Raw genomic sequence first — 26,079 nt, forward strand, 5'->3', positions numbered from 1 at the left:
GCACATGCAAACCGACTGACGGAAACCCTCATCCTGGTAATGGCCCTGGTGGTGTGTGAGCCCCAGGGATGGCCAGCTGGCACACTGGGCCTCATCTTGTTTCTCTACCTTACACCCATCCTAGCACTGGTGAAAGGGGCGCTTCTAGTCGAAATATCTTCCATTGTTATGCTTCACCACCTGCAAACATCACTGAAGTTGTGAACAAAAACCGAGACTGACAAGAGAGCCAATCATAAGCTGTAACTCTTAGTGGGGCACCCCTCCTGGTCCTGACAACTTCACAGGTGAGGAGCTAAGCTCTGGGTGCCATCTGTGGGTGCAACCCATTGGGAAGCTGCAGCAGCATCTTTTCAATCTATTCTTATTAGAAACCATAATTCTTTCTGGTTGCTGGTGTGGCCCTTCAGTCTGATCACATGGTGGGGTGTGCACTTCCTGAGGAAAGTATGTTATGTTCTGTATAATGTTTGTGAAAGTGGAATTGCTTAGGGTTGAAGCCTTTATAAAGAGCCTTTTGTGTATGCAGTTTGGTTTTTTAGACATTGAAATTCTTGTGATTTTTAGGGGACCTCAGAATTTCTCTACTTGAGAGCGTTGACACCAGATAGTAAAAATGCTGTTTTGTCTTTGTGGTGGGTTAAGGGTGCTTTTTGGAATCCAATCAATGAGAATTGGATTCATTCCACATTGTTTTAGATTGCCAAATTAAAAATGTAGTAGTTGGAAATATTATGCTTGCATTAAAACTATTTGCTCGGTGCCCAGTTTAATAAGAAAAGTCAATTCAATAGACTTACAAAATGAATTTGGTGTAGGTGATGTTTCAGTATTCAAGAATAATAGCTTGTTATTAAGAAGACTCTCATTTTAGTAAATAGTGTTAAATGTTATTAGATTTTTGCAATAGCAAGAAAACTGTACTTCAATATAGAGTGAAAAATTTACCACTATTTGGGGTATCATGAAACAAAACCATTTATTTTATGAATGTAATTTTTCATATTATTAAAATAAACAAGAGAAAATGGCAATGCATAACTCATAACATAAGCCACTCTGAGCAATAGAAGTATTAGAGGGTGAAAAATTATGTCTACTTACCATGGAAAGGAAATGGACATTCTTTAACAAAGTGCTTTGTATGTCTGAGACATCACAAGCATTACACACACACTCAGTCCTCTGGTGGGTGCCTGTGGTTAGTCTAGTACAATGAATATCCATGTACATATCATCTAGTTTCAACAAATGTTAATGTTGGCTGTATTTATTTTGTCTCTACCTATATGTATATCTATTTTATGTTTATTTTTCCCTGCTAAATAATTCTAAAGTAAGCCAGAGACATCATGGTACTTTCTACTTACATAGCATTCTCCTGTCTAGTCACTGTATCATTTATGATGACATATTTATAGCATTCAAAATTACTGTGTGTAGAAGCTTGCAAAAAATACAGATGAGAGCTAGTTTACTGATGACATTAAAAACAATCTGCCACTAATATCCATCAAGTACTCATTGGTGTATGACCTCAATAAGTTTGATTGATATATGATATTCTGTGAGGGGACTTCTGTAGAAGGTAGTCCTAAATATTAATATATTTTAAACTAGAATTCTAATGAGAATTATAAGTAAGTACTATTTTGATATTGTACTTGGAAAGTAAGAAAGTAGATTTAGTGAGTAATTTGTAATTGTGTAATCAGACAGATTAAATATTTTAAACCACTTTTTGTTGGTAAGGAGAGCTTTTCTGCTTATTTAATCTGTTTAGATGAAACACTGCTTTAGTGGAAAATCTCACATGATGTTTTACATTTAAAGTGATTTACAGAGCATGTAGGAGGAAAAAAAAAGTTTTCCATGTTAAAATTTCTATTACTGTGCTACTAAAAGTAGAACAGATAGAAAAAAATACTTATTAGTGTTATATACCATGCTTGTTGTTTTCTAAATACCTCCTTTAAATTTGTAGAACAGGGCTGGGGATGTGGCTCAAGCAGTAGCGCACTTGCCTGGTATGTGTGCACCCCGAGTTCAATCCTCGCACCACATACAAACAAAGATGTTGTGTATGCCAAAAACTAAAAAATAAATATTTAAAAAATTCTCTCTCTCAAACAGTTAGGGCAAATGCCAGAGAAACATCCTTCCTTATATCAAAGGGAGAAAGGGCCCACATGATAATGGCCCCATATTTTTTTATTCTTGTTTTAATACTATTACATGTTCTCACAGTTAACCATTATGAAAAACGTGTTTTTCACAATTAGAATTTTTAAATGTTAGCATATTCTGTGGTTATAAAACTTTATAAACCTCTTTAAAGAAGCAAACATAAAATATGCTCGTACTGGTTTGTTCTTTAAATACATAACTGGTGTTAAATTCATTGGGGTGCTCAAATTCAAATTTGTTAGAATTTATTTAAAGGGCAATGATATTGTCATTAGTAGTAAATTTTAGGACATGCTTCTTAAGACTTGGTTAATAATTATATATAATTATCAAAATAGATTTTATTTTGCTGTTAGCAAAACCACTCTTTTATATTATAAGTGATATCAGATGAAGCACATTTTGACTTCCCAAGTTACAGCAAATATAAAATAATTTACTTTCATTCCTCAGATCCAAGGAGAACTCATTGCATAAGTTTAATAATCTTTTTGGCAATTCAAAATAACATTAATTTCTAGAACTACAAAAATATTGTACCCTAATGTATACCAACAAATTAGATTTGATTCACAATTGTGTTTAATCTTTACTATGATAATATTGAATAGCCAAGTTCTAGTTGTCATTTTCAGATGGTCTTTTATGTACCTTTATGATTACCAAAACAAATTGGAGACACATTGGTATTAATAGTAATTTTTTAAATACCAAACATTTTATTAAACTGAAGAGTTGGGATATTTAATCCCTTTTGATATTCACACTACCATTACTCAATTTAATCTTATCCTTCATATAGTCTTTATTATAATTTATTAGCAAAATAATGTATATTTATTTGGTTTAGAATTCATCTTTTATAAGCTTATAAACTTTGAATATTTTAAAAAGCATTCGCTGACTGCGTATTTCTTTCAAAGTACTATTGCCTAATTTGTTTCTTGAACACTCTGCGTGATGTTTGGTTTAGAGAAATCACACTTCTTATTTTCTAGGTGAGGAAACTGAGGCTCAGAGATGATGAGTAAGTGATGAAACCAGAACATTATAAAAATGTTTATTAGCATATAATTGTACTGTTGTATTTATGGCTATAGTGTGTTGCTTTAGTACATGTTATGAAATAATTGAATTGGGGTAATTAGCATATTTTTTACCTCAGTCATGATTTCTTTTTGCTAAGACCACTTGAATTCTTTTATTTTTTTGTTTTAAAATATTTTTAGTTATACATGGACACAATATTTTCATTTCATTTATTTTTTATGTGGTGCTGAGGCTCAAACCCAGTGCTTCACACATGCTAGGCAAGCACTCTACCACTAAATCACAACCCCAGCCCCAAAATCCTGTTTTGAAATAGGTTACATTATTCTACCCTACTGTGTAATAGAACATTGAACTCATTTCTTTTCCCTAATTATCGCTTTATGCCCATTGACTCACCTACCTTCAAATCTCTCATCCTCCTAAAGCCAGAATTAAAGGATTTTGTGTCAACTGTGGCATCCTGTCCTTCTCTGTGTATGAGAATGAGAGGTTTGTGGTTTCGGAGAGGAACAAGTCAGGGAGAGAGGAATGGATTTAAATGAATAAAGCCTGTAGTGTTCAGCTTATCCAGCTTCAAGATAAGCTTTGACCTGAATTCAAGATTTGAAAAGCTACCTCTGTGTTGCTGCTTAGTGTATACATTTCACTAGCTAAGATGTAGCAGTGATGTCTTCTCCATTATATTCAATTAAGAATATATCATTTTCAGTTGAGTGGCATGGTATAAGCTGATAATTTCAGTGACTCAGGAGGTGAGGCAGGAGGATTACATGTTCAAGGTCAGCCTTAGAAATTTGTTAGACTTTCAGCAACTTAGCAAGACCCTGTCTTAAAATTATAAATAAAAAAGAACTCTCTAGTTTTATATCAGTTGTAAAGCTCCTTTTAGTTAAATCCCCAGAAGCCAAACACACACACACACACACACACACACACACACACACACACATACACACACACGTGGATTAGTAAGAGAAGTCATCCTTTTTTGTCAGATTTGACATGATTTACCTGTTGTGGCAGTGGGGTATTTCCTAGATGGTGTGTGTGTGTGTGTGTGTGTGTGTGTGTGTGACTCTTTTCTGCCTTTGGGGGAAATGGGGAAGATTTGATGATAGCTGCCATTCTCCTCTAGGGGTTCTATTGAAGAACTGGAATGGAGAACTCTCCAGCATTCTCTGGGCTGCTGTGCCATCCTCTGGCCCCTTGGCATGGCCACTTCCTGGCTGCTTCCTTTTCCCCAGGCCATTCTGACCTCCAGTCTTTCCTTTGTTGTTGCCTTAACCTAGTGACTCACAGAACCATCCTGTTAGTTCCTAGGTGTTGGCTGCTTGGTATGTGCTCAATGACCTGCCTTCCCACCCTCTTCTGGTTTTCTTGGAGTCTAGCTTTTGGGAGAAAAGTGTTGTCTTCTTTGAGTCACATCATGGGAAGACATGGATCATTGCCTTATTTGAAGGCAGGGACTCATGCAAGTATTGTATATAGGTGGAGAAATTCAAGGAAGGCTTTACTTGAACCCCCAAAAGCATGTCTTTGTTTCCTACTTAGTCTACTCATTTGAGGAATGCTGTTATGTTTGGTTCACGGTATGTGCGTGTTTAATGGGGGAGGATATGTCTATCTTTATAATTTTAGTAAATTATATTTACTGCTATTGCTTTCCCTTTATCTGGTGCTTACCTCTCTGTTCTAATTGGTTTGTGATGTCTTTCCAGATGATTAAATGGTGATTAAAAATTCTCTGAGTTAAAGTGCTCGTATCTATGCATAAGTGCCATACAAATAAAGATTGTCTGGAGTTTAGACAAATTGGAATACCTGAATCCCTATCAATGGAGCATTAATGTTGCACCTTGCTTTAAGGAGAGACTGCCCCAACCTCAGTTCCCTTTCTCCTATCTCAGGCCATGGAGAGTGATTGTCCATGGTGATGACAGAGCTGAGAAGGATGTGTGGTGACTTCCTATTTGTAGAGGATTCATGTTTTTGCGTCTTTCTGAGCCTAGCCCATCTGTTTGCCATCTATGAATTTTGCTCAAGGAGATGATATTGCAGTGAGCTTGTGATTTTGTTGGTTGTAAAGTCCCTATATCATTCTAAGCAACCAGGCAGGGTAGCCATGGGTCTTGGCATCAGGTGGGTCTGGATGGGAATCAAAACTGTTCCATAATAACTGTGAGATCTTAAGTAGGTCATGCTACCCCTTTAACCCTTGTTTTTCCTTTTGTGAAAGTAGACACTTGTTCCCACCTTTTAGAGATTTACAGAGGACTACAAGAGATAATAGAGGAGTAGCTAGAAAAGTATTTGGCTCCAAGAGCTATTATTAGCTTTTTTGAATTTTGTGATGTCAATTAAAATGCTTTTGGAAAAAAAAGAGTAGTTCCCTCATGAATGTGAATTTTAAATCCTCACATCCAAAAAATGTAGGTTTTATTTCCTCTCTTTTCTGCAGTCTCTTGACTCCCAGCCCTCTGAGCATTGTGCTCTGTGTGTGTGGTGACTTCTGCAGTTGGATGGGCTCACCCTGTGCTTTGCTCTTATCATCATGTGCTCTAAAGGAAGCAGAGATTTCTGCTTGGAGGGAGGGTCAACCAGAATTTCCCAAGTGCCTTCTTTGTTCCAGGGATGTTGAAACTGCTTTACACAGGCTACTTTCCTAGGGAAAAAGAAGTTTCTAAGAAACAGCTTCTACCAAATCTCTAATTTAGTTGGAACCAGTGTTTTGTTGATCTTGTTAATGTTACTAAGTATAATGCAAAGTGCATAAAACATGAAACACTGGCCTTTCTTATGGTGTATGCTGAGGCCTTTTGTGTGTTCCTCATTGTTCTGCATTGCCAGCACATGGCTGTATCACCACTATTTGGCAGAATGTGGCAGGTTGCAATGATTAATTGCATAGATATGTGAAGCAGAAATCTGGACAACTCAAGACCAGTTACACTTTAGTGGGCAAAATAGAAGAGAGTCCTTGAAATACCTAAGAATACAGGGGAAAAGAAACAAGTCAGAAATGATATGGTTAGTTTACACTATTTGCTGAAGGCACATAATTCAAAGGAGCTAAAAGTGAGAGTGGAGCTGTCAGGAAAAGGATGGGATTTTGAGGATTGGATTTTTGACATAAGCAAGTTACCTGTGATCATTGTCACATATTCTTTTCCCAGTAGTCACTCTTGTAACAGTGTCACTCTGAAAATCACATGCAAATAGCGATTGTCTTGCTATTCTTGTCTAACTGAGGTTTTCTTTCCTTCATTACCTTCTTTACTCTGAACTGTTTTGTTGGAACTGAGCATGTTTCATCATAACTGGAAACTGCTTTCCCCCAAACCTTTGTCTTTCTCAAATTATTACTGATATATCTTCAACATGTTGACCTGGCTTTAGTAATAAAATATTTTTAGCACCTATGCATAAAACACAGTTTTTAAAGATTTTATGGATACCAGTATTCTAAATTGAATATTAAACACATTGAACAGTACTTCTACATGTAGGATTCTTGTATTTTAAAAATTATCTTTAGAAAGAAAGTGTAAGATACAGAGTAGGTCATCAAATAGCAGATTGGAGGCCAGGGAGGTGCAAAGTCTCTCTATGATTTGTTTAAGATTTGCAGGGCCAAAGGGCCTTCTTTGACATTATAATTCTGCTGCTGTTAGAACATGATGCAGTCTAACTTCTAGGTTTCTTTTAATTTATTTTTTTTTGGGGGGGGTGGTAGAGATCCTGAGGATTGTATCCAGGGTCTCCGACATGCTAGGTAATCACCCTACCCCCTGAATACCCACCTCTTTTTAAAAAGTGTTTTGAGACAGGGTCTCAAAAACTTGAGTTCTAGGCTGGCCTTCATCTTGCAGTCCTCCTGCTTTAGGCTTCAGACTAGTGGGGATTACAGGTGTGCTCCATGATGCCCATCTACCCCCTAGGCTTCTAAGTTGGGTGTTTCAAGTCCTAAAACACATAGGGTTGTATTAGAAGATATTTTAAAAATGTGTTATGAAATAATATATTAGTGCATATTTTTATTATGTAACATAGCATATTAGACTCTGCTGACTACTCCCAGTACTACCGCTCACTAGCTCTATGCCTGTGGGTAATTGGCTTAATTTCCTTATTCTTTTTTAATCTGCAAATTCAGGTAGAATAGAGTCTACTTCAGAGAGTCATTGTGAACTTTAAATGAGATAATGGCACTGTGATTCCCACAAAGTAGCATTGAGTAAATGTTGATTGTTATTGGTTATTTTAGTGACATTAAATCAAATAATTTTTAGTCTGCAGTAAGCACACGATAGATATGTGTTGGTATTGGGCTGAAGGAAGGAAAGCATGAGCCTTAGGGAGAGAGGTATTTATCCAAGAATAAAAAAAAAAGAAGTCATTCTGATGTGTCTGGAAGGGACTGGTAGATCCTCCTTCACTTTTTTTTAAAAAATATTTATTTTTTAGTTGTAGTTGGACACAATACCTTTATTTTATTTTATTTTATTTTTATGTGGTGCTGAGGATTGAACCCAGAGCCTTGCCCATGCTAGGTGAGCACTCTACCTTTGAGCCACAACCCCATCCCCCTCCTTCACTTTTTTAGTATGAGTGTGTCTTTAAGCATTCATAAAAGATTTATTGAGCACTATATATGATAGGTGCTGAGACAAGTTTGAGGACTATCCAAATGAATGACAGTGCCTGCAGAAAAAGGAAACAAGCATAAGTACAAATGGTGTCCTACTTGATTGCTCATAGGCTTGCAGATGACTGAGATGCTTTCATTGAGGGAAGTGCTGCCATCCACAGTTAAAAAAAAATAAGGAGAGCCCAAAGTGCCAAGGCACAACACAGGACACCCTGGGGGAATGAGCTCACAGGTGTGAAACTCACAGGTATATGAGCTATGAGACTGCTGACTAGATATGGGAGTGGGTACTGAAAGCTGTAGGAAGAGTTGGGCTCATTGGGTGGGGTGGGGTTTTTTTTTGTGTGTGTGTGTGTGTGTAGTAAGAGAGTTCATAATTGGCAGCAAAGTATCTGGCTGCAAGCTAAGGAGCCCAACAGTAACTCTCACAAGGATGTGGACCAAGGCAGTCTCTGTGATCTCATTACCTCAAGAAGAAAGAGTAGCTGTATTTGAGTTGATTTTTGTTCTGTTAGAGTGATGTTGGGCTCATTTTTTGTTTTGCTTTGAAAAGGAATTTTCAATATTTGGGGGACTGAATACTATTATGAGTCCTGGTGAATTTTAATCATTATAGATTCAAAATAGTCTTTGCAGATGTATTACATTTAAAAATTGTTGTTAATTGTTTTAGGTTTTGCAAAATTTTTATTTATTTATTTTTCTTTGTACGGGATAATTTGCAGGCATTGCTGCTCTGTCTGTGAGAAGCTGGAAGATGATCAGTAGCTCTAAGCTGAAGGAGGGTGGCAAGTTGCTTTATTAATTTTCTTGCTTAGGAAACTTAAGGAGTAAGGATTCACATCTGAGGTCCTGCTACTTTGTGCAAGAGGCTCAGTCAGTGGGGTTGAGTGACTTAGCTGATATAACACAGCTAGTGAGTGGTCCAGCAGGCATATGAACCCAGAGCCTGGACTCCAGTGCTCACCAATGTCCTCTTTGATATGCTGTCTTTACCATGGTGATATTGTTTTAGGGTGAACTATGTGAAATTGCCATTTCTGTGTATTAAAACAGAATATTTTGAAATTGCCAATATTGACAATTTCATATGATTCTTAATATTTATGAAGTAATTTTTAACTCCTTGAAGATGTGTTGCAAAAGTCCATGGAGAGTTGACTCTTTTGTTTTCTATGGGGTCTCCACAAAGTGACTCATTTTCTTCACTCTTTGGGTGGACTTGGTACCTACTCAACTGCATGCAATAATATCCTCACTCCTAGGCCCAATTCCATTTCCTCTTTACCAATTTAATATCAACAGTAATGATGTTTTCACAAAGTAGCCATCAATAAGTATGTCCCATAGAGTATTATTTTATTTAGAACATCTAATATTTTACTAGGATGGGAGCTACTGTCTTTACCAGAAGGATATTTTCCCTTTGATTTATTGCTAAATGAATAGAGCCTGTGAAAGGATCTTTTTTCCCAGAGATTTCTTGTTCAAACAGAATTTGCTGTATCCACATCAGTAAAGCTGTGCTAATTTGGGCTGCTGGCCAGATCTTGGAAATAGCCTCATTATATTGAACTGGATGTCATAATAGTACCCATTAAGGTGGGATTCTCTTGTGTTTGTACTTTTAAACTCAAGTCCCTTGCCACTTTTTGCATCTCGCTGAGAATAGCAACATTTTCTGGTAATGCAACCTTTGAGTGTGCTGTCTCTTCCAACTGTAACCATCACAAAAGTAGAATCCTGGGTTTTGAGCATTTTGGGGGTCTGTGCATTTTTGCTGCTCTCCAGACATTAATTCTATTCTCAGAGGTTATGATAACTATAGTAAGTTCTGGTGACTGGAGGGAAGAACCCATGAGATTCACTTCCTTCAACACTTGCATTAATTGATATTGTCCAAATAGGTGGCTGGGAAAGAGCTGCTTTTTTTCCAGATCTAACAAAATTCAACACAAGGTTCTTCATTTTATTTTTACAAGTCATTAAGAGACTATTAGGTTAGAACTCACAGCATTTATACTTTCTGTCAATGCTACCATCCTGGCAAGGTGAAGCATTTGTTGTGCTGTTATTGGGTAGTGAATCCCTTCAGTGTTACAGCTCAGAAATGCTAGAGGAATGCAGCCCACAAAGGGCAGGGCAGGGTGGGTGTCAACTTCATCCCTCCAGTTAGAACAATTAAAGATCATAGCAAAGTGCAGGGTAGCACTTTTTTGTGAAGGGTGTTGGAACACCAAGAGGAACTATTTAGAGACATTACATATTTTACAATATAATTTCTGTCTTTTCTGTCCACTCAATAGGACTTACTTTATAAACAAATTTTTATCATTAGAATCAGCTTAATTTCTGTTGCTATAATTAAAGAGATGGTAAGAAATGTTTTAGAGTGGAGTCCTCTCTATGGCGATTGGGGGAAGATTTGTTCATTCATTCAGCAATTATTTCCCCCGTGCCTTCTGTGTGCTGGACTTTGTGATAGGGCTACAGTGTGCCCAAGGGAGACAGAAGTCCCTGGCCTCATGGAGCATCCACTTTAGTGGGAAATATGGTACTTACAAACAAATAAACTGTCATAAAATATCAAGAAGTGATAGAAAAATAAATTAAGTAGGTCAAAGAGATGGGAGTGTTCTGGGAATGCTTCCTTAGAAACTCTTGAATGGGACCCAGCCATGGTCACACCCACAGGGAGAACATTCCAAAAACACATGTAAAGGTCCTGAGGTGGATACCATCTGGGCATGCTGAAGAATGGTCACTGTGGCTGCCACAGGGTAAGGGAGGAGGAGAGTGGAAGGAGGTGATGCAACAAGAATGGGCAGAGTCAGATCATGTTGGGTCTGGAAAAATTTGGGAAGCCAATGAACACTTTGAACAAAGGCATGGCATAATCTAATGTTTGATATGAAATATCCTCTGGCCAGTGTGGATCAGGCTTTGTGGAGGGTAGACAGTGGAGGTAGGGAGAGCAGTTAGGTCATTATTATAATTAACTAGGTGAGAGAAGATGACGGTTTGCAAGGGAGGGAGGGGAAGGGTCAGATTCAGGGAAAGGATTGGATATGCGTGGTCAGTAAAAGAGAGCCAGAGGGACCTGTATGAATAGTGGGAAAAAGCAGTTTTGCAGGCAGTGACTGCAATCAAGGTTGTGTGGTTGTATCTACTTTAAGATGCTCTTCATCCATCAGCTGGTAAATGTCACATAGTCAGTGGCACTTGGATGTTTTTAGGGTGGGAAGGTCTGGGATAGTGATTGGGAGTCATCAGTGTATGGAATGTAAAGCTAATGGAGTAAACGGAGTAATAGAAGAGAAGCAGCCTGAAGACCATGTCTTGCAGCTTTCCAATGTTTGGGATCTGCAGGAATAGAAGGTTGGGAGGGAGCAGACATTCCAGGCAGTTGCAGGGTCCAGGAGTGGGCAAGAAGTGTTTCAGTGGTCTCTGCAGTCAGGTTAAGTTCTGAAGAAAGTGTGAAGGTTGGATTTTGTCTTTGGAATGTTCCCTCTCTTTTCAGTGTGTGTTTTTTTTTAATCTTCTCTGTGATCCCTTTCACCTGAGACTATTGCAGTCCCCTTCACCTGAGACCATTGGTTTTTCTCATCCCAGATATCAACTGTTGTAATTCTCAAAGTATGGTGTCCTGACTGGCAGCCTCAGCACTACTGGGAACCTTGTTAAAAATGCAAATTGTTGGGCTCCACCCTAAACCTGCCAATGAGGTGCTCTGAGGGGCGGAAGCAACGAGTGGGTTTTTTTTTTGTTGTTGTTGTTTGTTTGTTTGTTTTTTTTAAGTTGTCAATGCACCTTTTTATTTTTTAATTTTTAGTGGTGCTGAGAATTGAACCCAGTGACTCACATATGCCAAGCAAGTGTTCTACCCAGCCACAATTCCAGCGAGTTGTCTTTTAACAAGCTTATGATGATGCTGAAATTAGGGAATCACAGCTTTAAGAGAAGCAGAAAAACTGAATCAAGAAAAAATTACAGGGGCTGGGGATGTGGCTCAGGCAATAGCGCGCTTGCCTGGCATGCGTGCGGTCCCGGGTTTGATCCTCAGCACCACATACAAAAAAAAGGTGTTGTGTCTGCACCACATACAAAAAAAGGTGTTGTGTCCGTGGAAAACTAAAAAATGAATACTAAAAATTCTCTCTCTCACTCACTCTTAAGAAAAAGAAAAAATAACAGATGAAAATACACTCTTATTTCTTTCTGGCCCAACTTTCTGAAGCCAAAGAAATGAGTACATTTTTATGTCTCAGCCAGTAGTAGACAACTATTGAGACATCTTCATGGTGGCCATGGAAGCTGCTCAAGGCCTAAAAATCATAACAATAGGAAGATATATATCCTGTTTTTTAGATGGGTTCTTCTGATATCTCTTCTAAATCGTATTATAAAAGTTCTCTGATCCCAACTACAGTCACAATGAAAATTTTGGCATTTTAGTGGGCAATCCAAAATCTCAAGCAACCATTCAGAACTTATTTTGTTTAACCACAACTATTCTACCAGGAAGTTTTAAATAATGTCTGAGGCTAAAAATAATAATAATAATAATAATAATAATAATTATTATTATTATTATTATTAATAGAACATTGTTGAGTTGTGAATTTTATTGATAAAATATATCTTAAATATATTTTACCTTTTAAATAATAGAGCTTAGTGTATATTTAGTCAGGCATTACAGTAGTAAGAGCTTAAGAAGATTAGAAATAAATAAATGCAATTAAAGAACATGTCTCTGAGATTTGATATGTCATAGATATGAATGAACTGTTTGCACAGCAACTGTAAAGAAACCATTAATGAATTACTATCTAGAAGAGGTTTAATCAAGAATAAATGTAATAGGACATATTTTAAAATATTTAAAGTAAACAAATGAAGATTTATGCATTTGAAAACATTGCATTATGCTATTATTTTTGCTGTGTGTTTTCCTGTGGAGTTCAAAGTCTGAGATTCTACTCTGCTGTGATTCACAGAAATTCCAGTGCATTGGTATTATGCAGAGCAAGGCAGAGCTTCTAATCATGTCCTGAGGGTTTACTTTGTGGGATCTCCTTACCTGAGACCCGAGGCCCTGTGGGGGAATTCAGAGACACTGTGCCCTTGAATTGGGGGTCCAAATTTCTCAGTTTTTGATGATTTAATGTTACCTAGAGTTTTTTTTTCTGTTCCTGAGACTGTGTGGAGTTCCTGCCAGAGTGGAAGGTATTTTTAGAGTTTAGAAATTAGCTTTGCTCAGGATCAGAATAACTAGGTGAGAAAGCTGTTCCTGTGAGGTTGAGCCTCAAACAAATATAAGGTGTTAGGTGATGAGATCCCCATTACTTTTCTTTCCTAGGGACTAGAAGAGTTCTAAAGGGAACTTGAAAAACATTCGGTTAATAAGTGAGAGTGAAGTGCATGTGGGGTGTGGGAAATGCACACAGAGGGTTGGGTAGGTTGGAAGGAGTGGAAGAAGATAGCAAAGAGGGGGCAGAATAAGGTGTGCATTTTGTTTACTTTTTGTTTGAGAATTTTTAAAAAGACAAACCTGATTGACATTGTATTACTTTTTCTTTTGATTGATATTATTAAGACATTTTGTGCTTTATTTTGATCTGACTTTTAAAGACCCAAATCCTCCTTACCTCTCCCAAATATAAGAAATAGAAAAACTATAAGAGCAACTTCATTTGGAACTTAGATCTGAAAGATTTGCAATATGTTGAAAACTTTAGTAGCTAAAGAGTGGTTTTCTGATCATAAAAATTAAGTTCCTTAAAGCAAAAGCTATGCCCACCCCCCCAAATTGGGACTTCATTTGAACAATGATAAATATGCCATTTTTAATTCACACAAATCTAAATTACTTTAGGAAACCACATAAAACGAGTCTTTTTCCCCTCAGTTGTAGTAATAATTTAAGTTCTATTCTCCAAAGAAGGAGACATAAAAAGCATACAGTTCATATGTAAGTCTTCAGAGACAGATAATTCTGTAAACTTTTAAAGATGAAAAATAAATCAGAAACTAGGGGAAACATACAGGTACTGAGAGAGCATTTGAACATTTGGATATTTAAGTTGTAATTATTATGCCTCAGGAGGTAGCCTGTGGGAAAGAAGATTTTGTAGTGTTTTCTCTTTTGTATTTAGTATGTGCAAAGATAAAACCCTAAAAATAAAAAAAAATTGGGGGAACCATTTCAATATGAGGTGGGGATGCCTGAAATTTGCCTCAATTAGTGTTTTTCTAAAGAAACATTATTTCTGATTATACATACATGCCTATTATAAAGAATTAAGATAATAGAGACACATAAAAAGATGAAACATGTCTTCAACTATTTGCCAGATATGTCTGCATATAACACTTTTGTTCATTGCCTGTCACTGTCCATATGTAATACATGCTAATTTAAATAGAAAACAATGTCACTTCATTATGTTTTTTTTTCTATCACTGTAATTGAAATATTTAATGAGTATATAACATTTCCTCACATGGATACATTGTAACTTAGTAATTCCTTTATTTTTAGTTCTTATTTCATTGTTTCCAATTAAAAATAGAAATTATCTGATAAGCACTGTCATATATATTTTTGATGCTTATATTTGATTATTTTCTAGGAATGTTTTAATCCTCCTAGTTGATATTCCTGGATTTAAAGTATGCCTGTTTTAAGCTGCTTTGTAAACAATCCTCTCTTACCAGTAGCATAGACAAATGCTCATTTATTTAAACTTCTTTCATTGAGATTTATTGTCACTCAGAAAACTTTGCCAATTTTAAAAGGAAAATTGCTTCTGTTAGCTGCTTTAATTCCTATAGGTTATCATACATGAGGCTAATGCTTTTAAAAACATTTCTCAGCAATTTGTTCATTGTTCACATTCTTTTTAATTTTTTGTAAGTGGAGATATTATATTCATTATTGATTTCTAAAAGTTATTTCTCTGGGGGTTAAAGCACTGTTCCTAGTGGGGCATCGCAGTGCATGCCTGTAATCCAAGCTGCTAGGGGGCTGAGGTGGGAGGATCTCAAGTTCAAAGCTAGCTTCAGCAACTTAGCAAGGCCCTAAGCAATTTATCAAGACCCTGTCCCAAAATTTAAAAAAAAAATTACAGGGGCTGGGGAAGTGGTTCAGTGGTAGAGTTCTCCTGGGTTAAATCCTTAGTACTAAACAAACAAGCAAACAAACAAACAACACTATTCCTTCTAATTCCTTCGGTATAATTGCAATAGTTCCAAATGGTTTAGGATGAAATTAATTTAGTATTTTATTATGCCCAAGTATCACATATGCTGTGCCTGAATTGCAATTTGCCAAAATATATGCATTTAATCAATGTGCATAACACTGAAATAGTAAGATAGGATTGGCTTCTTTGATTTAGGTTCTTACAGAATTTCAGGATGATTATGAATCATAATCTGAAAATTTGAAAAAACTCACATGAACTTGCTTACCTAGTAGACATCTGTCATTTGTATGGAAAGGTTTGAAAGTTTTTTGAGTTTTTGGTTTGAGATGAGTCAAAGTTTATTGAAATTAGAATCATTTTGTTAATCACTCGCAAAGTGAGCATCTGTTCTATATGAGATATTGTGTTGGGCAGTAAATAAAGGATGTTACACAAGAAGGAATTCAAGAGGAGTTTGGCAGGGTACAACTTTGACCACACTGTAAGATGGAATGTTGAACCAAATGAGTAGTAGAGACAGGGAGTGGTGGAGGAACTCAGAAGAAGGAGCAGGGAGAAATCACTGGAAGGGTAGGGACACAAATTCAGGGGCAGTTTGGTGGCAGCTCTGTATATAGCTGCATCCCAGCTTGTTTCATAAACTAGTAGGAAGGAATAACTTGATTCCCCTTATGAGCATAGAGAGCTTGGCCATGTCTTGTCAACATATTACTGATTTTCCCTTTAATTTTTGGTTGTTATTGTTTGCCAATTAATTACAGTCATGTCATTCCTTCTCGAAATCACAGTGTGGTACTAAACCTTGTGTCTAAGGCATTCCTTACCTTTTGGTGCCATCCACTGCAGAGTGTGTTGGAGGAAACTTCAAAATGGAGAAAGGCATAGACACTATTTATGTAAAAGCAAAGATTTTTTTTTGGGGGGGGCAACCTCAAATCCACTTATTGAGTATGAGACTATTACATTTTTATTCTTCACATCAGGAAAACATCAGTGCACACTTTCAACATTTTTGCTTTAAAAATCTCATCAGCTAAATGTCTTATAAAATGTTTTTAGGTTCTGATTTTCACTTAACTGCAGGGCACAATCTGCTAAACTGTCCATCACTATATAATTAGGATTCTATTTCCTACTATTTCCGATAAGGAATTCCTCATTTCCTATTCAGTCCTCATCAGCAGTGTCTTTAACAAACATATTCCTATCAGCAGATGATTTGAGTATTGTGTTTAGTGAAGTATGTTCTGAACCATGATCCTCATTTCCTACTGAAGAGTCTCTAGCAGAATTGCTAACATCCTTGTCTCTATTCATGGTCTTTTGAAACAATCTGAGTCTTTTCTATCTTGCTTTTCAATACTGCCTTGTCTCTGTCTACCACCCAATTCCAATGCTATACCCACTTTTTAAGGTGTTTGTTATCAAAATACTTCACATTCAGGTGACAAAATCTGTGTACTAATGGCATGTAAGTGACCAAAAACAATGGCTTAAAATAGCACAAGTGTATCATCATGAAGTTCCATAGGTCAGACATCTTAGGCAGGTCTCACTAATCTGAAATCAAGTTATTAGTAGAGCTTTATCCCTTTCAGGAGTGTAAAGAGGCAATTTTCCTAGCCTCTTCCAAATTAATTGGTTCTCTTTCAACATCTTCACAGAAAAATAATGCTGCTTATCTCTGTATATCCTTCTAACTCTCTAGTTTTGTCTCCCTTTCCAACTTTTCAGGACCATGATGATTGCATTGGGCATGTGCAGATAATCCAGTGTGATACCCCTGTCTCAAGTTCCTTAAATTCAAAATCCCTGTCTCAGGTAAAGTTGTATATTCATGAGTTCTTGTGTTTAGGATAGGACATAAGCATATTTAGGAGATTATTATTCTGTCTACTATAACTTCTTAAAAATGTGTCTATGTATATATAAAAACATGTATATAGATAGAGATTAACAGAAGTCTCCAGAATTAGTATATCCTGCATCATTACTCTGTTCAAAACATGATCACCCCTTTCACAGAATACTACTTTCACAGTAGACCCCCAAATAGCCTCTGTGTTACTATCCTTGTTCATCTATGCTCTATTCTCAACAAGTCAAACAAAATTAAATATTTCTCAAATGTAACATCATGTTATTTTGCTCCAAAAATTCCAATGTCTGCCTATTATAGTCAAAACTAATATCTTTAAACTGGTATATACACTGTCATTTGGCATTTTTATTCCACACCCAGATATTTATTACTTATTATTTCTACAATGGTAAGATTATCATCCTTTAATATCTTTGCCTTGAAATCCTTTGTGCATGGAACCTTCTCCTTTTTTTCGCTCTCCATATCTGAGTTTCTCACTCCCTTGCATTTTGCTAATCATCTAAATGTCATTTTCTAACAGTGATGACTTCTTTGGTCACTTTTACTTATAATAGTTCCCTTTATTACTCTTTGAGGAATATTTTTTCTTCATATCACTTACCCTCCCCTTTTTAGTATATATGTTGGTTCCTTAATTGTTTAGCTTGCATTTCCTGTCACTAAAAGTAAGTTTGTGACTATAGATATCATTTAGTATTTTGTTCAATGCTTTATCTACAACAGATTTGACAGTGTCCAGTCTATATCAGATGTTAAATAAATATTTGAGAAATAAAGGCATGAATAAATGAAGGAAGTTCAAGTTCCACTACATCGTAACAGCACTGTAACTTACTGCAGTTTGTCACTTCAGGGCAGTTTTTTATTTCATACTTTCACATAGAGTTATATCATGTCTGCTGCAATCTAGAATCTCTATACTCATATATAGTTGGAAAAAGCAAAGCATTCTACATCATCATATAATATGGTTTTCTCCCAAAGACAAATTTGCTGTAAGATACACTTCTTTAGATAATCTACATATCCATTGAGAGATTTGATTATTTGATTAGCTTCCAAAAATTTTATAAAGTATTTGCACCTGCTGCAATTGTTGTATAATTTAAATTACAAGATACATAAGAGAACAAAAATTATTTTAGTTCCTACATGACATATTTATAACAAACATAGACTGTAGCCAATAGAAAATATATATATTTATATCATTTTAAAATATCTAAACATATAGATTGATAATGTTCACAATAATTCTAGCAAAACCCAGAAAATTAAAATCCTTTTGACTGCTAAGAAAAGAAGATAAGTATCTGGTAAGAAAAATAAACACAAAACCAAAATAAAACATCTTTGTAAGTATTCGCTATAATGTTAAAAACTAGAAACAAGAAAAGAAACTGTATTTCAATGTGGGCATGATTGTTTTTATGCCAAAGATTGTAACAATCAATAAAAATTATGTGCAAATATTGCAGAATGGAATCTGTTCTATAGACACAAAAAGTAAACTAACCTTTTATTTTTCTGTAATGTATTCCTAGGTCTTTGTCAGGAGTAAGTAGTGAAATTTATCTCAATTGGTAATTTTCCTTTAAACTAGCACTTCTTAAAAATTACCAGAGCCATTTAAAAATAATGTGAAATGCAAATTCTTTTTCAGAGGTCCTGAGCTGAGGCACAAAAATCTTCATATCTATTGTGATAACAATGCTTTTTTTTGTTGATCACACTGCATAGTAAGCAAATGGAGCAATGGAGCAACAAAACATAAATATAGGTCAGTATGTGAAGCTGTAAGTTCTGCATTGACTAAGCATAGATCAAAATCATTTTAAGGAAACTGCATTTATTCTGAATATGTATATTATGTCATTATGCACTAAATGATACAGAATATCCATATTTTCATAATATTAAGATTTTATTAATATAAGTAAACTAGACATAATTCCAAGTATATGAAAAAAATGTGTGTAAGTTGTATGCTGATACCATGTATTTTTTCATATTAAGAACTTTGATTCCATAGACTTTGCTATCTGGGAGGGGGTAGTCATGGAAATAAGCCCCTATGCATACTGAAGAATGATTATATATAAATACAAAAGAAAGATGTTGTAAGATTGTAAATTAAATAAACATTATTCTTGCCTAATAAAGAAAAAGTAAAAGGTCTGAAAAGGAAATCACATGGGTTTTTGAGTTATATGGATAAATATAGATGGAATCAGCAGAGGGGACACAAGACACATGGTAGACTACCTCCAAGAGACATACCAAGTATACATCTAACCATAGATCAAGTCACTCAGAGATTGTCAGAGGCCAGCTGAGAAACTCTGAACCACCAATCAATTGAGAAAATCCTTGTCAAGTAAATAATAAAAGCTAAGGCATCCTTGGACTCAGACTGTATTCTTGTCACTGTGCCATGATGAGAATACCCAACGTTCAACTTCACCACATGGAGAGAAAAGTTTGACCTCAATTATGTACCTAATGCTAAAGTGTCCCACAATTTAAATCTTACGTTGTTAACTCTAGGCTGGAAAGAGATTAGAAACACACTAGACCACAGATAAATGTGGCAATGTTATGCAAGAATCAGAGCACACTGAGGCAGTTCATCTCCCAGGAGTACTTTAGAGATGCAATTTTAAAATGCAGCCCCTTGTTTCTTTCTGGAAGACAGTCATCATCTCTCAGTCTTTACTTGGTGGTATGGTTCTGACTAACTTGTATCTAGCAATTAAAGAGGTAGACAACTAGTATCCTGTGCCCAGCTTGGGGTAGGATGACATGCACTTCCAAACTTTCTGACTCAGCTCACCCCAGTGATAACTACAGGTCTATTAATATCCCCTGAAGGAGTTTGTCAAGGCACTGATCACTCCAATCTTACAGTTTTTAACAGGATTGTATTCTAAACTTCCTAATGCTGGAAGCACAAGAAACTGATTATACATAACTGTATCCAAATCCCAAAAAAAGTTTTTATGGGCTTGTGTGCACTTCCAGTGGTTTCATAGCTCCAGAAGGGTTTTAAAATATTTAGCTCCCCATTTTTGCCTGAAATTGGCTTATTTCATGACTTGAGTGCTCCACCTTTTATAACCACCTTTCCAAGTACTTCATCATGAACCACTTAGCTTGGCATCATAAAGGGAAAGGTGTATGATTTAATATCCCTAGATCACAGAAAAAAGACATGTTTTTAATCAGGTATGTGAACACTTCCCTGGGCTATAACCTATTGGAGTACCAGAGAAAGGGGGCAAAAATGTAGAGTTCCTATTTAATCTTTAAAGGGAACTTATAGAACATATTTCCAGTGGCTACTAACTTTTAACAAGCATGTATTTGGAAGCAAACAGAAATAACTAATAGTTGCCCTCTGGAAAATTGGGTCAGACCTTGGCATGACTTCTTTGTATTTTCTCTCAGCTCACCCCAGTGACAAAGCTGAGTCTATCAATTTTTCTGTTATACATTTGGTTCTTCAATGGATGTCACAATTTCCATACCTCTCATTCAAAGAGTTCTCTTAAAGAATAAAACTAGGAATTAATGATACTTTGTACTCTTTAGTAATAATAGACCACAGAAAACAAGGAGCATGAGAAGCAAAGAGCTAACTTTAAGTATCTACCTTCCCAGGACTAACAAACTCAGCCTGAATGTTACCTCAGAATTACCTATGGATCCTTTTGTGACTTGCTGCAGAGATAGTGAGAAACAAATGCCTCTGCTTAGTTTCATTGTGAAAAAAGAAGAAACCACAATGCATATCCAACACTCCAACCTCTCTAGTTACATCTAGAATGTCTCATTTCTACTTTTTCAGTCTTAGGAAATTAACAGGATGTGGTATATCTGAAGCTCCAGTGGGCAACCACAAAAGAGACAGCACTCTGGAAAAGAATATAGATATGATAGATAGCTTAAAATCTTTGGGTGGATAAATTAGTGAAATACATGTATATGAGGCCATTCTGACAAGATTGAGAAGTAGTTTTCTGATCTAATGCATAGAATACAACAGAGAGAGTGAAATAAAATGAAAATATGGGGGAATATATACCAAGTAAAGTATTAAAATAAATCCTAGGAACTAAGCAGAGATATTTGATTCATGAAGAATTAGAAGAAACACAAAGATACTCACTGAGGTCCGGAAAACAATGCAAGAAAAATGATGAGAATTTAAGTGAAAAGATACAAAGTACCAGATGTATCACATAATCGAGCTGAAGAATCTTATAACTGAAATTAAAAATCTCATAGAGGAGTTAAAATGATTAGATGATATGGAAGAAAATATTAGGAGACTCAAAGACAGGTCACTTAATGTCATCAATGCAATGGAGCAGTGTGACACTTTGTAAAAAATTTCTGTGAATTAAGTTATAAAACAAGGTTGGAGAATTGATGCCTCTGAAAAAGACATTAAAATTGTATTACTGGCTTTGACAGATGAAAGGAAATTACTACTAATAAGCCCTGTGAATAGGTGTGGAAATATAGGCATTTGCCAGATCAATAGCTACTTACCAGGTAGTAGGAGATGTATTAATCTGCTCAAGAAAATAAACTACATCTGCTACAACAGCTGTTATTGGAGTCATTACCTTATTATGCTAGTGAAAATTAACTGTTATTCTCCAAGATCCATCTACCTTTGGCACAGGTCAAATAGGGGAGTTAAATGGGACTGTAGTAGGAACTACCACACCTGCATCCTTCACGTTGTTGGTGGTCACACTAATCTATGTAATCCCACCAGTGATGCAATATTGTGTTTGATTTACTATTCTCCTAAGCAAAGGAAGTTCTACCAGCTTTGATTTAGCCTTTCTGGCACCTTTATAACCATCAATCCACATGTTAGAAAACCAGTATTCTAAGTATTTCTATCCTGAATGTGCATGCTGGGAGTGGGGAAACAACCACAAGATGCATTACGGGACCCAGTAAACACTCCTATTCAAGTCTTGGCTAATGTTCCATAAATCACTGACCTCTCTAAGTCCCTATTTTGAACAGAGGGTAACAGTGACATTTTGAATCTCCCAGGATCAATGTCAATTCAGAGATGGTATTGAATAGTCCCCCAAAGACTAGATCATAGCCTTTTCCCTAATTTACATTTACCCTGGTTAAAGTCCATAGGCCCCTTAGGGGAAGAATGGGAGAAAGATTAACATTTTAACTTTTTGGTACTGTAACAACGTCCTTCTTCAAAAGTAACTTGCCTTCCCTTAACTTATTCCCTTGAGACTTAAACTGACTGAAGTCTTGGCATTGGCTGAGAAACTATGATTTTCTGTTATTGCACATTTGCTCTGAAATTTTTATGCTTATATAAATGGAGTATGCACTTTAATTTTCCATCATAATGACTTCTGAAAATACCATGACTGATTATCCAAGGTCTTAGATGTACATAAGTCAGAAGATTCTAGTTATTGCTTCTACTTTGCTATGCATTATGGTATGAACCAAGTTGCCTGTAGTTGTTGAGTGCTGTCACTTGGTCTCTGATACTTTGAAATCCAATAATACTCATTGCATTTCAGTTTTCTAATTGGGTAATTTCAGCTCTCATAGTAAAAAATGACATATAAAGAAGAGCAATGAAAGAGCTCATCAAGGATACTGATTCTCCTCTCATAAATCTTTCTTAAAGTAGTAATGAATGCACATCTTCTAGACCTTTATATTGTGGAGAAGAAGGTCTTATTTGCAAAATCCAGCATTCCAGTTTCTCTGAAAATTTGAGTCCCATAATCAACAGTAAACCAAGGAATATAAGGCATTTTCAGCTCATTCACAATTACAATTTGATCCTTATTCAGACAACCCACTGAATAAATTATTAGTAAATTTTTTAGCAATTTAAACTGCTACATTAAATTCAGAATATCTGCTTAACCAGCCAATATTAATAGGTTCAGCCTAGTCTAATTTTATGTTTCTTCTACCATTATCCCACATGCTTAAAATCCATTCACACACATGTTCCTCAGACCTCTGTATACATTGTAAAACTCAGGAAGTTCCTTTGGTGTAATGCACTTCCTCATGGTTCACACTTTGTAACTCTCCTTCATGAGGCTACTTAGATTTGGGTCTAGTTATAGGTCTAGAAGTAGAAGTAGGTGGTGAATGTGGGCCCTGAGGAGTACCAGCATTGTCTGGCTGGGCAATATCATCAAGAAGGATCCTTTTTTTCCACAGGCAATGAAGAATCCATTCTTTCAGAGAGATAAAGAGATCAAAACCAGAGTATGTACTTGGGGGTGGAGATGTCACTGGCACTAAGGATTGGAAAGTCGCTTCCTCTAAAACCCAACAGAATGTAGGAATTTCCCCAGCCTATTCAGTGTCCTCTCAACTGTTCTCAAAATTACAGAATGTCCTTTTTTTCCTAGCAGTAACTTTACTTTCATTGCAGACACTGTTTATGGATAAGAGCTAAAATTGCATTGTAATTCGATCTATGAGAGGTTGGAGGTTTATGGTCAATTTTCATTGACTGAAAGAGAGAAGTTTATCCTTCAGTACACACTAAGAAGACTTTAGATTGCATACGCACACCTAGGGATGAAAAATTAAAAAATGAGTTCCTGAGCTACTTCCTTTTTTTGTTCAGTTTTGAAGTATCCAGGGAACATTATTATATTTCTTAGTTGTTCAGTGAAGAAGTATCCAGGGAACATTATTATATTCCTTAGTTTTCCAAAACTGTTAAAAATATCGTTTATAGAGTCACTAAATATTTTGACTCTCACAAGTGGCATATAATGAGTGTCAAATTCATTCACTATGTATATGGCTTTAAAGCGTTCATGACATGAACTACCAGCTTTAGGGACATTAGGTCTATTCAATGTAGACAATTAACTCCAGAAACCACAAAATCAACTAAGAAAATATCAACGTACAATTTTATTTCTCTAGAACCACTTCTAGTCCCAATAGGATATCTCCATGTAAGATTATAAAAGGGGATTTCGTAGATTTGTTTACATGTTCGGAAGGTAAAACATAATGGCAATCTGCACACTGGAGAGCTAGGGGAACCAGCAGCTGCTCGGTCTAAGGAGATGGAGCCTTGAACCAACAATGTGGTCCAAGTATGTGACTGAAGCCTAGAAACTACCTGGAGAATAACTGGTCAGAGTTCATGTTAGAAAAGTGAAGGAGTTGGAGTTTAAGTCTGCTGTCCTTTGATGATGGCTGCAGCAATCTATGCACCTATTCAAGAATCATGCTTGCCTCTGTCTGGGCTCCTTCCTTTTTTGACCCTTTGCTCCATCTTGTATCCCAGTTTATTGGACACTGTTGCCCATACCAGCACTGATCTCCCTCTTTATTTTGATGTCCCAAAAAACAATTATCTCTGGAAATGCCCTCATTGACATAACCAGGAATCTCTTAATTCTAGACATCTCTTAATTAAATAAAGTTGATATTCCAAAGTAATCATAACACATTTGTATTATCATGTATTTGTGTGTTTCTGGGTTTGTGTGTGTGTGTGTGTATGTGTGTGTGTGTGTGTGTGTGTGTGTGTGTGTGTGAGTGTGAAGCTGTTTAAAGTATTTGTGGAGAAATGCTTCTCACAAAATTACTTTTCATTCCTAAATACATTACTATGCATTTCATAAGCACATGGGATTTCTCCTACAAGAATTCATTTTTATTAAACTTAAAGTAATAAATCTATGTTTCTTAATATTTAATGTTTCTTAAACCCTCTAAACATTTCTCAAAATGTTATATATTTTAATCAAATATCCAGTTATGTGTCTTGTTACTTGATATTATATACTTTTTAATTTTTTTTAAATTTAGAAGTATGACACTTTTTACCCATTAACTTTTTGATTATATATATATATATATATATATATATATATATCTTATAAAATATTTCATTTCATAAATTTCATACAGATCAGAACCTATACCAAAAGAATTAAATTTAGCTAAAGTAATATTTCAATACCAGTAAATAATGTTAAGCAATTCATTTTGAATCACATCAGAAGACTTACAATTATTGATCCCAAGCTTGATTACATATGCAATTTGCAATTTATCTATTATGTAATAATATCACACTATGGGAATACACTGTTTATCACCATAGCATATCTAATATTTAGTGGTTATTGGTGACTTTTTTCAGAATATGTACTTGCTTAAAGTTACAAACAATTTATATGTTAATTTTATCTCTTCTCCTCATTTATTATTTGGGATTCCTCTATAAAAATAGACTTTTCTTCATCAGTTGTAATTTAACAAACATAAAATGATGAAAAGGATCTTTATACCTTTTTCTCTAATAACAGTACTCAATCTTGTATACAAATAGCATATATTTTCTTCATTAACACATTTCAAGTAATTTTATGTTCTTTTTTCCCCTAACTTGTGTTTTAGTTAGCATTTTTGGTGCTGTGACCAAAAGACCTGATAAAGGAAATGTAGAACAAAAACGTTTCAGAGGTCTCAATTCATAGAGAGCCAATTCCATTGCTCTGGACCCAAGTGAGGCAGCAGAAGGACAAAACAGATGAAAGTAACAAAGTAACTCAGAACATGGAAACAGAGAGAGAGAGAGAGAGAGAGAGAGAGAGAGAGAGAGAGAGAGAGAGAGAGAGAGAGTGCAAGCACAAGCATTCAGCTCACCAGAGATAAAATATATACCTCAAAACAAACACCTTCTGGGACCTCTTTCTGCAGTCACATCCTACCTGCCAACACTTTCCTCCCAGTTAATCTATATCAGTGGGTAAAGCCAGTTTTTTAGTTACAACTCTCATCATCTAATCACCTCTGAACTTTATTGGATTATCTATCTCACATGAGCTTTTGAGAGAGACCCCATATCTAAACAAAAAACTCCTTGCCTGCCTTTTCTAACACAAAGCAAAACAAGGTAAGCAAATAACATTTATAATATTCCTGTAGCGTAAATAAATATTCAACTAAATAGGGAAAAATGCTCTTTAAGGCTGTTGCACCAATCATTTCTACATGTCTCATGTTTCTTAAATACTATCTTGCCTGATAACACAATG

At 35.8% G+C, this 26,079-nt stretch overlaps 1 long non-coding RNA gene across 1 annotated transcript; it reads left to right on the top strand.

The window, feature by feature from the left end:
• Nucleotides 1–6: 6 nt before the first annotated feature.
• Nucleotides 7–23,723, top strand: LOC144373357 (uncharacterized). The gene is made up of 4 exons (XR_013433069.1): nucleotides 7–287; nucleotides 16,834–16,920; nucleotides 18,648–18,764; nucleotides 23,225–23,723. It is a non-coding gene; the product is annotated as an uncharacterized LOC144373357 (long non-coding RNA).
• The last annotated feature ends 2,356 nt before the right edge of the window (nucleotides 23,724–26,079 follow it).

Source organism: Ictidomys tridecemlineatus, unplaced genomic scaffold (genome assembly GCF_052094955.1).
Source record: "Ictidomys tridecemlineatus isolate mIctTri1 unplaced genomic scaffold, mIctTri1.hap1 Scaffold_365, whole genome shotgun sequence".
NCBI lineage: Eukaryota > Metazoa > Chordata > Mammalia > Rodentia > Sciuridae > Ictidomys > Ictidomys tridecemlineatus.